Raw genomic sequence first — 10,568 nt, 5'->3', positions numbered from 1 at the left:
CAGTGAAATACTTGACTGCAAACAATATGTTCACAAAAAAGACACTAACAGGCTTGTGCTTACAGTGATGTTTTTCAGGACATGTCTCTTTGATGCAGGCTTGTTACCTTCTCTTCCAAGCAACAGGAATGATGCCTATGCAGACAGCTAAAGACAATTTTATTGCTCTTTCTCCCTGGTCTGATGCAGATAAAGCATAGCTGTAGCAATGACAGTGCTCCCCCAGGAGAAGGACTTGCTCTGGGGACAATGAAGCCAGGTCAGGTTTGTTGAACTGGCCACTGAAGACTTTGGTTAGAGACCTATAGAACGCACTGGCGACAAAAGGGAATTACTCTAAACTGCTTCTTCAAAGAGAAAGGATGACATTGTCCATCCACGGACACTAAAAAGCAGATGAGTCACTAGAGAAGACGAGTGGTTGATTCAATTCAAGTCTTTCATATTCCAGAGGTTATAGAGGTAATTTCAGATGAGAGGAACAGACTTGTGCTGAAGAATCAGCTCGTAACTCTGGAACAGCGGCTTAAAATCCTGGCTTTGCTGCATGGTGTTCCCAGAGCAGTGAACATAATTCAGCTTAACCCATGCCTCATATTCCACATGCAAAAATAAAACACACATCTACATTTACATTTCAGGGACCTGGGAGAAGACTGGACATCCACAGGAGGGCTGGCTTCAAGAATCTGATGTCCAGACTGACAGAAAGCCAAGTAAAGGATGGATGTAGCAGTAGCCCTCTTTTTAGAGTCAGTGTGAGTATTTTTCATCTCAATATGTCAATGCCATAAAAACCTTTCTGATGAAGTCCAAGCTTTTGCTTTTGTAGTACCTGACAAAGCTGGAAGAGCAGTTCCAACAGGGCAGTGAGAAAAGCCCAACCATTGAAACAGTTTCACCCCACCTCATCCATCCCTTCTCAAGCAGGTTTTGAGGAGAAACTCTTATTTCCACAACAGGGAGAGCTTGTTCCTCCTGCTAATAAATTCAGATTGCAAATGGGCATCAGTTCATAAGTAATGGTCTGACATCAACACAATGAAATTCAGTAAAGACACAAATAGAAATCAAACACAAAAACCTGAGTCAAGGGTTACTGATTCAGCAGAGTCACTGCAGAAATGGAGGTTACTACAAACTTTCTGAATGGCCACCATCACACTGTACACACAAGGATGATCCTGCTCTGGGATGCACTGGCAGATGTGTTGTGTGCAAGATGTGGGAGATGGACATTCTGCTCTACACATAGCTGAGAGATCTCAGCTGGAATACTGCAACTGGATTAGAGCATCCCACTAAGAAAAATGTAGAAAATTTAGAGATGGTTCAGAGAAGATCAACAAGAATCATAAGTTTAGACAAACACAATCTACAAGGAAAGCTGGAAACAATTGGTTTGATTTTCACTACAGAAGCAGAGTCACTTAACTATAATGCAAACTGGGTATCAGTCTCTAAACAAGTAAAAGCAGAATATAATTGACAAAAATAGTAGATAAACATCTTCCTAGGCTAGATAGACCTGGTTCTGCAAAGGAGCAGGGGGAAGGAGCAGGGCTTGACCTCTTAAGTGCACTCCAAGTTGAGTATAGCAATGTATTTAATATATATATATTTTTATATATAATAAATGTTTATATACTTATGCATATAAATATATATTTTGGATATGCTATTTATAGGATAGGATGTACCAGTGAAATAAGGTGTCTTATTTGTTAAATACTGTGAAACATCACAAAATAAGTCTCAAAGCTGTTGATACACTGAAAAACCTGCCAAGAAAATACCTGCATACATGGGTGGCATAAGCATTAGGACATACAGGTAGCATGGCTTGATAAAACATCAAAATCAATTGCACTCAAAAATACTGTTGGTCTCAGCAATTGCATTTCTTGTAAACACATTTAAGGATTGATTCCATAATCAATCCTGGATTCATCCAATGAAACCACAGCCGGGAATATGCATGTTGATCACAAGGAAAGTTACTAAACCTCATTCAGCTAATAATGCTTTCTAGCTTGAAGCTTGATACTGTTATAGAATTTTAGCTAGCAGAGCAGCAGATGATATTCCTACTTTCCATGCAAATGCATAATCCTTTTCTGAAGGCTGCTAAGCTCTTTGCCACCAAAATCAGTGGAACTCCGGCTGTTTACATCGGATCTGTGAAAGGCTTTGAAGATGAAAAGAGCTGCGCAAGTGCTAAGTGTAGCTATTTTGGCATGGAATCTAGACCAGAAACACAGGCTGTTACACACAGGTCCTATTGTTTCCTGTCATCTTTGTCAGCATAAAGGCAGAAGCCAGCAAAACCCAGGCAGTCTGATAAAAAAGACAGAGAGAAAAAAAAAATCATTTTCCTAGGATACCTTCAGAGGCACTCTTAGCAGAGGGGCACAGTAAAACTTTACTTTGTGTCCATTACTAATCCTTTCTTGTATCAACTTTTTTATTTGTTCTGACAGGGTTTTTGAGCAGTCACTAGGTCAGCATTTGAGCATCTATGAACATCAATTTATGCACATGAGTGGGAGAAGGGTGGGGAGGTTGAGATGAAGAGGCTGGTTGCAAAAAGAAAAAAAGAAATAGAAATGGAAATATAAGAATAGAAAGATTGTTTTGAAGAATCCAGAGCACAGCAGATGAAAGAATCCTAGAAAAGTTTCCTGGTTCAAATAGAAGAGAGCAGGTGCAGGGTTTTTTATTATCTTTCTTTGTGCTTTTTGGTTGGGGGTTTTGGTTGGTTTTTTTTTAGACTAAGGAGTCAAAAGTCTCAAGGTCTTGAAAAAAAAGTTCAAAAGAGAAAAAGGATTAAAAAATGGCATTGGAAACACATGCTACAAGCAAGTAGGAAATACACAGCTAAACCAATTCCTCAAGAATGTAAATAAAAACAAAGTAAACAATGAAGAGAAAGAAGAGGAATCAAGGGGAAGGTGAAAAAAACACAGCCTGCAGATAAACAGGCTGTGTTTAGGCAGGACTCAGAAAAAACACACCAACATAATATTTTAACAAAGATCTTGGAAAAGTCTGCAAGACCCAACTGAACCTGATAAATTAATTTCATAAAACCTGAGCAAAAGTGGATGAAAGGCCATAAAACTCAGCCTAAGGATTATTAGAGGACAACAAAAATTATGGCTCTAGGTTCAGGTATCTCAAAATCCTGAAGGCTCTGAGGGCTCCAGGTAGAGAACAAGAATCACAAAGATGCTGGAAAGAGAAGGATTAAGTTGCTACTGCTTACAAATGAATCAAGAATATTACAAGATCAATGAAATTAAAGCTGTGGTTTTGTTTTTTTGGGTTTTTTTACAAAATTCATAACTGAAGCAAGTCAGCAGCCTGGAGGGAAGCAAATGAAGAAAAAGCATTAGCTGCAGAAATTGCTTCAGGTAAATGGTAATGAAATATATGGAATAACAAGGTCTAATGACACAGAGTGGTAGGATCATAGAATCGTGAATTACATGGAATAACAAGGTCCAATGACACAGAGTGACATCTTATTTAATTTCTGTTGTTGCACTGCGTTAACAGACATGCTTCTCTTCCAAGTTTGTGGAGCACAGAGGTAAGCAACCAGCCAAGCCACATTTTTGTTGAGCTTTCCCATGTATCAAATGAAATGCAGTGTCATAGAAACATGGATTTGAGCCAAAGCCCACTGGGGCCAGAAACGCACAGCCACTCCTGCAGGTGTCTGCAAACCCCAGCCCCAGGAGGAGCACAGGGAATCTGCTGTTCCAAGATAACTGAGTGCCACTTTAGTCATTCATGGATTCAGGCCATTGCCCACAAACACAGCCACTGTGCATTTGCACAGTCTTTCATCGTTTCCCATCTTGTATTTGATCACCTCATGCAGCGGGTCAGGACGATTTCAGTGTGTTCCTACAACAGCAGAAGACTGAGGTGTTGAGTATAGACCTCTGTGACTGATGGAAGTGTGGATCTACTTTTTCTAGGATCAACCTCCTCTTCTTCATGTGTTTGCTTCACAGAAGAGCATTCAAAAGGCTCAGGGGAAGCAATCAGCAGGCAAGGGCTGCATGGTTTTCTCATCCTCTTCACCCCATCACGCATTTGCAGGCTGTGTGATTTGGGACACAGGACTTAATGTCACCTTGCTTTGTCTCTCTCCTAGATCCCCGTCTCAAAAAGATGCAAAGGGTTGCCCTGGGCCCACACATCCTAACAGCTCTTGCTAAAGCCAAATAAAACATGGGGGAGAGTAAACTTAAAAGCAAATGCTGGCTGCCATGGTGAATTTCCAAACACTGTGTGAGTCACTTAGAGGAAGTTTCTACATGCTTATGTCTTCCAGCTCAAATAAAGTGATTAAATTATCTTAACTACTGACTGGAAAAAGCTTTGTTATTACAGCAGCTAGGTCTGCAGATGAATCATGTTGCCATTACAGAGCACAGGTGGTTTATCACGGAAGTCATCCAATTGTGTTTTAGGACAGGTGGCATTTACTAAGAGAAGAAAAAACAAACATGCTTTTCAATGTCTAAGTAGAAAATGCCGTCCGAAATATTGCCCATTCACAAAAAAATACATTGAAAAGGCAACTTTTAAAGGGGAGAGACAGGCTGCAAAGCTGTTCTGATACTAGTAATTAAATCCGAAGAATTTAAGCCTGTATTGCTTTACAGAAAGAGATGAAAAACCCAGCAGCCCATAACCAATACCTTTTGCAGGCTGAATTAGTGTTGTTCACAGTAAGATTTCCCTGAAACACAAGTGAAGAATGGGCCATGTACCATGCAAGATGTGGCCATACCACTGTCACAGGATATGCCATAACACAGTAAAAAACCAAAGCAACATGCAAGATTGTGCATTTCATTTTATCAAACATTTCTGGGGGAGGTTCTGAAGCAGGCTCTGTTTCCATGTCATCAGCAAAAGCAAGAAAATCTTCTAAATGACTTAGCAGCCAGCGTGCTAAGATTTTTTGTTATTCTGGCCAAAGTAACCCAAAAAAAGTGGCTGAGTATTGAACACTTTTAAAAACGTGGTTAAGACATCAGAATGCTTCTCTCACAAGCCCTTGACAGAGAAAGGCCACTACATCCAGATTTACAAAGTGCCAGGTGGGACAGACCCCACAGAGAGAAAGATTTTTGTGGGTAGCTGCACTGAACCTGAGACTTGTCAAATGCCCCTGAATCAGTGTGAATGAGGGTTAATTGAAGTTGTGGTAGGTCAAATATGGGTCTGGGTTTGTTTTTATCTTCTTGCTTCACCAAAAAAAGCCACAGGAGAAAGGACAGTGCAGTGTTCCGATCTCTCACCCCTGTTTTCTCTCGTGTAATGGTCGTTATGACTGTCCTTTCTTTTTCAATAGAGAACTCAGATTACGAAACCAGAGCAAGAACAAGTCACGTACAAAAAAGTTCCTTAAAAAGGCAAAAATTAACCACCCTTGGAAAAACAATAAGAGAGGAATGTGAATAACACAGCATTTCCCGTGGCTTGTATACTTATCTCATACCATAACGATCAAGTGGCTTACTTGTCTCTACCCGTTACAAAAGGGATTCTTTGCATTTTCACGTGGTTCTGCTCTACAACCAACCAACCACACAGTTTTACTACTTTGTCTTAGCTATTTTGGTGCTTAGATACTCAAATCCTTTCCCCTTCCCCCCACTAAGTAAATTTTCCAGGCTAAAGTTCAAAGTAAATTCCAATGTGATTATATAAACACATGCATACTGTAGATTGACATCATAGAATGCTATTCTTTGTTGCTGGATTTTTTTTTCTCCTTCTTTTTAGTTTGCAACAACTTCAGTATGCCTGGCTTGCTACCTTAAAATAGTAGCTTATTACACCCTACTGAATAAGATAACACTGTATTTATTCCTCTGGCAGTTTGGTTTTCACAGGGGGAAAAAAGCTCATGATTTAATTCATAAAAATAGACTTGCCAAGGAAAAATAAAAGTAACAGACCTTATGAATCTCTCTGTTTATTAAGGCATGTGAGTAGTGAAGTGGAGAGAAAGCAGGTTTATATGTTTCAGTCCATCATGACTGTGAAATTGAACTGTAAATGGTACCTAGGGCAGCCAAGTGAGACAGACGCCATGGCGGGAGTTAATGGAAATGTGGAGAGCTTTTCTTTTTAACAAAGTACTTGAGCAATTATTCCAGCACACCCACAGTGAAATGAGATAAAGTTAGGCTGTGCATTACAAAGGCTGTTAACTGCAAAATAAATTTACTGACAGCCATTGGGAACCTTTCGTTCCTCGTTCCTTTTCTTGCACCGATTAGCTAAAAGCCCCAACAGCGTTGGTGGGGATGAGCAGCCAGCGAGTTGTGGGGTGGGAGGTTTGCTACGTGCAAATGTGCTGGCTTGTCACACTCACCTGGGATAGAGGTGGGGCTTGGGGAGCCATCCAGTTCTGCCACTACAGCAACACAGGCACCAAGTGCTTCTGACAGCCCTGAAATTGTCAGGGCTTTGTATTGACATTAACATTTTACTGCAATAGTAAAAATGTAGCTGAATTCCCAGAGTCGCCTTTCCCATCGCTCCCCTGGCTGCCCCGTGGCACCAAGGCATTGAAGGTCATGTTTGAGGCTCAGCCTGTTTCAGCCTCGTGTTGAACTCCAGGGACAAACAGGATGAAGGGCAAGTCCTCCTTGCCCTCTAAAACCTATCCTTGTCCAATTGCTCATTAAAGCTCCCCTCCCTCCAGCCCCACCTGCTCCCCAGCAGCAGTGTGGCTACACCAGCGTGACCAGTGGTGAATATTGATCTCCTGGGGCACAGCTCACCCCGTGTGCACGGTCAGGCAGAAAGCCCTGCCCAGCTGTGTGTAGCCTCTCATCCCTCCTTCCAAAGGGAGCTTTGTTGGATGAACTGTGCAGGTGAAAACACAACCACTCTTTCAGCCAGGAAGCTGAAAGGAGCTTTGCTTCCTAAGAAAATAAAAGAAAGCCTCAGACACCAAGAGAGAAAGGCTGCCCATATAGAAAGTATTCATCATCAATCACAATGGATTTCTATAGATTTTCTATTTAAGGAAAAAATCCTTCGCTTTCACAAGGGCATTAGAAAGCACCACTGGTATGTTATGGATTACATACCAGAGGAGACCAGTCTCAGCATCTCACGAGAAACCCACTAGAGAGGCCAATACAGGAATGATGTTTAAATGTTTCGAAAGAGCAAACAATTTCCACATCACCTGCAACTTCTGTTTTACAAAGTCCTTTATTTCCTAGCAGGTGCCATGCTTAGACCTCTTTAATATATCTTATTGTGATAGCAGCACTATTTTTTTTTTATCATGCTATTTTGAGAGCATCTCAAATGCAAGCCTGCATCAAACACAGCACATTGACCCAGAGTCAAGCCATGTATTATGTCATCCCCATGACATCTCTTACACCTGTGACAATACAAGGGAGCTCCTATTTGCATTTCCAGTGCAGATAAAGTGAGAGCTGTTCACACACAACTCTTCCCTTGCTATTCCTGGCCTCTGTGCTAAACCATCACCCTTTTCAGCAGGTGCATTGGCTTTGCTAACTCTCCCTTCTGGAGATGGCTTGTTGCTGTTAGCCTCAGTTACACAACCCCTGAAAGCACCTCTCCTTTCTTTTCAGGGAGGTATGATTTGAAGATCTGTATCTTTTGGCCTCACAGCTATTATTTGTGGCTGTCAGTCAGAAAACAGGAACTGAAATGAAAACAACCAATGCTCTCCTCTGTAGCAGACCTGTCACTGTCACTTTTTCCTGACTTTATTCGACATAACCGAAATATATTTTGTTTTCCCTACCCATGTGTCCTATATAAGCATCCCACACAGCCCTAGCACTGACTAACCAACACGCTCTCCATGCCCTCCATAACCCTAATCCAATCCCCTGCAAATAAGAGTCTGTTACCTCCAGGAACTGCTTTGATTTCAGCCCTCCTGAGCTGTACACAGGCAAAGCTGCCCTCACACAGATCCTGCCTGCTGAGGAGGGACACTATTTTGCAACAGCAGTTAGACATGAAGCCAGTTGGACCCTGGGGAGTCACTGCTTCGTCCTGCCCAGAGCTGCTAATGCACATGGACCAGCTCCTCTTCTGCCTTGCGGCATTTCCATCTCCTTGCACGTCTGTCAGATTCTTTCCACTCTTTCCACATTGTTTTCCTTTGCTGTGCAGTGTAGCAAGATGCCAGCTTTCTATTTATTTACTATTTTTTTCACTGTGTGTGCTCTAGATCTAACATTATGCTTAAGATGCTATCAAGTAGCCAAATGTGACATGATTTCAAGGTTGGCCTCAAGGTGGTTAACTCTGAGAGTCAGCCTTTCAATCACCATCAGATACCAATCAAACAAAAACAGATGAGGGCTGACAGCAGGCTGGCTTATTATACTCTCTATTTCCAGCTGGTTTAGTTCAGGATGTTTTTATCAAGTGAGTCTCCAGCTCCCCTCACTAGTATGCAAGGAAGGCAGGAGGGGAAATGGTTGTACAAAAATGGAATAGTTTGTGATTTATAGCTGAAGAAAGACTAAGACAATGGATTCACTAGATGTAATTGTGCCTCGAGCATCACCATAAGACAAAGCAAATCCCAAAGATAAAGCCAGTCTGGGGGAGGCGAGAGGACCCACAGCTGCAAAGTTATAATTTCAAGATGCAGCTTTTCTCCCTCCCCCTGCAAAAACATTACGTCAAAATTATCGTAAACCTGCAGCTGCCCAGATGGCACTTGTGTCCTCACACACTGCACAGAGCTCACTATTGACTTCAAAGGAACAGAACGATACCGAGAATTTTTACCTTTAGTTTGCCATGCTGATAGAGATCAGGGAGATTTGTAGACTTTGATCATCCCTTGTTTAATTACATTCAGATGGAGCCCAGTTGAGTTGTGAGCGTTCAGCTTCAGCAGGGGAGTCGATGGCCCAGCAGTTTCCTCCAAAGTGTCTTATCCTGACCCAGCTGATTTCAGATTATCCTGATCAGAGCCTGGTGAAGAACTGCCTTTTAATTTATCATGGGGGCTTCCTGTGATTATCACACAGGTGTCTCAGGGGAAGGAACAGTTGCTCACCATCCTAGCTCCAAAATACGTTTTTTAAAAAAGACTTTGTCTGCTCTACAGTTCCGCAGCCAGAGCCCCTTACATACAGGGACACATCTGGAATCAAGGTCTAATATAAGGTCCAGTCTTTTACTGACACTGCTAATTTTTGCACCTGTAACAAATTAAAATGGTGATTATGAGTGTAGCTGACCTAAGAATAAATGAGAGGATAAATGAGAAATTTTAGCTTCTCATTAAATACCTGGGCTCAGCTTTCATAAATTTATCATTTCACCTGAACAGGTTCTAGACAATTCTAACACTGCCTGTTCTCCAACATGATGTCTCTACCATTTATGTTGTCTTTCCTGCCTGGGTGTCTCACTTTCAGCAGAGATAAATGTCTGTGTCACAAGGCAGAACTGTGGTAGCCCCCAAAGCACAGCACCTGATTACAGAGCAGTATTTACTTGAGAAGAAACAACAGCAACCCACAGGTCCCATGCAAAGCCCTGAGCCCACAAAAAGCTCTGCAGCAATTGGCCTCTTTGCGCTGGCTGCTTAGGCAAAGCCCCATTAATTCAAGGAGATCTCATCCAAAGCTCCTTCTGGGCACAAAAAAACATCTACATCTCAATATGCAGTCCCTCATTCTTTAGTGGAAGAGCACAACCCTACTGCTGTGGCTACCAAACTCCACCAAATGTCATGGCTGTGGCTGAAAGTCTATTCCTGTGATCCAGAGAGATTCCCCTTCCCATTTGAGAATTGCACTTGCACTGCAGGAGTGACAAGCCAGACAACATCCAGGTGCCTCTGGATCTTACACCCTCCAGTTAATTATGAGGGAAAATAGGAGCACCTTACCACTGACTCCATACAGAGTCACATGAAGGTACCAAAATTACCTGTCTGGAGTTAGAGGGTCTGAAGATCACAGCACTAGTTAAGGGTATGTGAAAATGCTGTTCTAACTAGTGGAATTTTGACCTAAATTTGGTAGTGATCTTGCAACCAGCCCTTTCTTCCAGAGGCAGGATCTTCAAGCTTCCCAAAGTAGATGGATCGGCGGGAGTTAAATGTCACCATCTACCTTTGGCTGATTAAACTGTTTTTCTCCATCTGATACAATTGTAAGAGTGCACCGTGCTGATCAGGCACACATTTTGCACAAAATGTCATGCGTGTTTATTATTAGATTAAGCTGCAGTAGGTTTAATTTTAGATCTTTTGATTCAAGTGGTGCAATGAAGATTAAATGTTAGGCATTATTAAAGATGCAGATGTGGACATATTGAATAATAAACCTCATTAAGTGCGACATCCTAGACAGGCTTTTGAGATAAGATACAAAGGACTTCCTTACTTCATACCAAAGTTATTAAAATATTAGAAGGTAAATCTAATCATAAAAATATTATGATAGAATGAAACTGATACTTTAAAAGTATTATTACAAAAGACTGTATTTCTTTCATGTATAATTACTTCC

This window comes from Corvus hawaiiensis, chromosome 8 (genome assembly GCF_020740725.1).
Source record: "Corvus hawaiiensis isolate bCorHaw1 chromosome 8, bCorHaw1.pri.cur, whole genome shotgun sequence".
In the NCBI taxonomy this organism is placed as follows: Eukaryota; Metazoa; Chordata; class Aves; order Passeriformes; family Corvidae; genus Corvus; species Corvus hawaiiensis.
Note: the sequence above shows the minus strand (reverse complement) of the source record.